This window comes from Cupressus sempervirens, chromosome 5 (genome assembly GCF_028749045.1).
Source record: "Cupressus sempervirens isolate cs-2001-9-10 chromosome 5, ASM2874904v1, whole genome shotgun sequence".
Taxonomy (NCBI): domain Eukaryota; kingdom Viridiplantae; phylum Streptophyta; class Pinopsida; order Cupressales; family Cupressaceae; genus Cupressus; species Cupressus sempervirens.
Window position 1 is genome coordinate 579,419,717 of NC_143122.1, and position 4,447 is coordinate 579,424,163.

A 4,447-nucleotide genomic window follows, 5' to 3' on the forward strand; every position below is an offset into this window, starting at 1 on the left:
TCTGTGAAGGGCTAAGACAGCCGTCAAAACCTTGTGGAAGTATCGACTGACTATCTCTCCTGAGTGCCAAAAGTTATGGGCAATCTTGCGATTCCTTAGATTGTGTCCAAGGGTGTGGAGGAACATCACTAGTTGTTCCTCTAACTTCAAGTGGATTGTATCTCTCAAGCTTCCTTTCAACCTGAGAATACGAGCTAGAGAAAAGAAGGCTACCCTACTCATCTGAATCTAATCATGATAATCCACCTCATTCGAATGAATAATGTCTCTACAAAAGGAATTTCCTTTTCTTATTCATTTACCCATTTGACTACCTTCTTGGGCTACCAGTACTTTGGCTATGCCAACAAAAGCAAAAAGAATTGTGAGAATGCGGGTGTATGTGGTCTTCCTAACTATGCTTCCTTGAAACTCTATAGTCTCCATAAGATCCATCAGTGGCCTAAAATGTGGACAATTTAAACACTATCAGTTATGAGATATCAACTATCACCTATCGAGATACAACATGATTATTTGCTAGCCTCATTGCATTAAGAAGTCAATTATTTATTCAAATACAACAAGGAGTACCAACTACTGAGGATCATAGGCCCATAATGAACAAATTACAATAATGTGTCATTCTACTCTATGTAATCTATCTATACCAATGAAAGCATAATACTAATTCCATTTGTCTATATGTATACACACATGTATGTGTATATGTATGTGCACACACATGTAAGTATGCATGTATGTGCACACACATGTATGTATGCATGTATGTACACACACACGTATGCATGTATGTACGTACACACACATGTATGTATGTATGTATGTACGTACACACACATGTATGTATGTATGTATGCACGTACACACATGTATAAATGTATAGACACATATGTATGTATGTATGTACACATACACATGTACAAACTATAACCTGAATTTCGGTTTTTATGAATGTGTTTTAATAAACCGTCGAGTCCGTTGAAATTGAGGCTCGTCTTTTAGAAGATGAAAAGGAGCATTATTGGCAGTGCGAATAGGGTTTCTTTCTGTATTGATCTATACATAGTTTATGACCTCATAAACTATGTATAGTTGATGTATACATAGTTTAGTTGCTCATTTCATTGGCATGATTTGCATTGATCTCATTACTGAGCACATATTTCCTGTTTTCCTAAGCAGATTCGAAACAAACTGTTACAACATATATTGATTGTTTTGCTAAGTTAGTAGCAGATACAAATAGAAACTATGTATAGGTCAACTATGTATAGATAAAAGCTATGATTGTCATTGATCTACCATGTATACAGTATACTACATAAATATAGGATAGATTTAGTATCCACCCTTTCCTAATGCAAAACTGAAACATGTGAATAAGGTCACATGCATAAACACTTATAGTTAGGTACATCCATTCATAGTTTATGACTGGGCTATGTTTAACGGATTTGCAAATATCCATGCATAGTTTATGATTTGGCTGTGTTTAATGGAATTGCAATGATCTATACATAGTTTATGACCTCATGAACTCTATGTGCATGAACTATGTATAGATCAAAGCCAAGATTGGCATTGATCTATACATAGTTTATGATGTCATAAACTATGTACAGATAAAAGCCCTAATTGCCATTGATCTATACATAGTTGATCCATATAGAGTTTATGACTTGGCTCTATTTAATGGTATTGCATTCATCTCTCACAACACTATACTAGAACTCATTACTGGCAAGAAACTGTTACAAAGTTTAGTTGTTCATTTCACTGGTATTGATCTCTCACAACACTATACTGGAATTCATTAGTGAGCACATATTGACTATTTTGCTAAATAGATTTGAAACAAACAGTTACAACATATATTGACTAAATTGCTAAGCAAATAGCAGATAGAAATAGAACCATGATAAACTATGTATAGATCAACTATGTATAGATAAAAGTTATTGATATACTTGTAAATTTCATTGCTATAGGTACAAAAAATTAGAGCTTTAACTATGATATATATAGGTAATTAGAGGTAATGGCATGAGCACATACTGGAACTAATTCCTGAGCATACATTAACTATTTTTCTAAGCAGACCTGCAACAAACTGTTACCGTTTGAATGAACAAAAAAAACCCAATATGCAAATGTGGGTGGGAGAAGAGAACCGTGAGTGCGAGAAGAGAGTTGTGTTCAAAGTTGCCGCCACCGTTCAAAGTGAAGAAACCCTAGCCACAACCATAGCCACGACAAACGAGCTGTGTTCAAAGCTGCCATCCAAAGCAAAGAAACCCCAGCCCCAACCACAACCACAACAAACACCACAACCCAGCAAACGCCATGGCCACAACAAACACCACAACAGCCGCATAAACCCTCATCTTCCACAGCACAACAACAAAACAACGACAACAAAACAACAATGCACTTTTGCTCTTCCAAAAACCTAAGGAGGATTCTGCGGACCCAATGGTTTATTCAAACCCATTCATAAAAACCCAAATTCGGGTTTTCATTTCAATTTCCACCTATTTGTTGGAAGATGTTTCTTCCATTTTTGGAGCAAAATTGGCAGAAGAAAGCAGAAACTGGGTTCTGTGTTTGATGATCCAAACGCCCCTTTTTTCCTCCATAACTAGATTTTGGCCCTCGAAACCCTATTCCGCCCTGCTTCTTTCTGTAACCAAACAGGGCCTCAAAGTTCTACATGTAAAAAAGTAGAAGAAGATGGATAGAGCTACAATCTCACAATAGAAACCCTTCAATAGTGAAAATTTCATGAAACACATTAAAGCTTGTTATTTATCTACTCACACTTTAGTAGTTCCTTTGTCACAAAGAAAAAATACTCACTTATCATTTTATCGCATCAATCAAGAGGAACAAGCTTACCTTAATGTAGTTCATATTGTCATAAGATTTTACAATCAACAAACTTTAAATCTTAATAGACTCCAATAGTATGTTGGAATGTTAATCATGAAGAAATTAAATAGATTGATGAAATTTAACCAAGAGTGACACAAAATCCTAGTTTCGTAACATTGATGGCCTAGATGAGACGGCTATATTTTTGAAGTTAGAGTATTGAAGACTTGAATTAAAAATAAAAATTAATATTTCAAAACTGAAAATTTTGAACTATTTAATGGTAGTCTTACACCTCTCTGGCTTGTTACACAGCTGATGTACTATTGTCATGATAAACTGCTTTGATCATACAAGTCTAAATTCAGTGACCAAAGATCGAACATGCAAGTTTCTCTCAACTGAGTCATTCAGTTGCAGAGCGAACTGGATTCACTAGAACAAATGGAGGTAGCCGTTGTCTAAGTAAATAGAGGAAACTCAAAAGAGGGCTGGCATTTCTGATGTGGAATGTCTGTTATCTTCCGCTTGTCTGCATTGCGCGTAGGTGTGGGAAAATGCCATTTGCAGTTTGCGGAGGAGAGCTGTTGAATGGAGTTCTTTAGTCCCACATACGTTTGTTAATAAATGTAGTGGAAGAAGAGTCGGTATTAATAGCGTAGGATGTATCATAATTTATTCACGGAGCCGCGTGGTGAGGACAGAGCGAACTATTCTTTCGCCTTTTACTAAAGAATACCGTGTCTTCGCCACTCACAGCGGCATACGCCAATTTTTAGAGGCTTACCTCTTTCTCAGAGGAGGCCTACATCACAAAGGAAACATAATGATAGAATGGTAAAGTGGAAGAGATTGTTTTAATGTGTTCTTCATTCGATCTTCTTCTGTGAAAGATTGTTCTAATGTGTTTACTCATTTGATCTTACTGTTCTGCTATTTAAACACAAAGACATAATAGATTGATTCCATGATCATTTTCTTGGCGATGCCTTCTAACTCGAGTGATCTTTTTCCTTTTGATAGGTATGTCGTGTCCCTCCTTGATCGGTCTAAGCTGTGATTTTCTATTTTGGCTGAAGCAATCCAGACACCCGGCTTTTGCTCTGTTGTTTTTTGTTCGAATAACTCTGGGTACTATGCGTGTCTTTTTGACACTCCAAACATTACCCAAAGGCACTTGTCCTATAGATGCACCAGCAAATTCCAAGCATCTGGAAATCAGGTAGAATCTTCAAACCAATTGCATTGGGAAGATCAGTCGCTATTCTATCAAACCTTGTTCATTTCATGCCCAATCCCAATCCATGCAGGCCATACATGGTGCCAAAAAATGGTTTGAAAGACCGGGGAAACATTATATTTTATTTCAAACTTCCTCAAAACATTAATAATCTCTGAATCTCGAACAAAGATGGCTTATATGGCCATTTCCTACCCCCTTCAAGTGAATCTAACCATATTTTTAACTAATCAGCTGTTAGAGGTTAAATGATCATTTTTTAAGAAGTTTCTCAACTCGCACTTTGGTCAAATTTGGCTCTATTGGAGAAACTCAATAGCCTATAGGCCCTAT

The 4,447-nt window shown here is 36.4% G+C and overlaps 1 non-coding gene across 1 annotated transcript; it reads left to right on the top strand.

Annotated features, from left to right (window-relative positions):
* Positions 1-3,559: 3,559 nt before the first annotated feature.
* Positions 3,560-3,679, top strand: LOC149557258 (U5 spliceosomal RNA). Its single transcript, XR_016352491.1, has one exon. It is a non-coding gene; the product is annotated as a U5 spliceosomal RNA (small nuclear RNA).
* Positions 3,680-4,447: the final 768 nt, after the last annotated feature.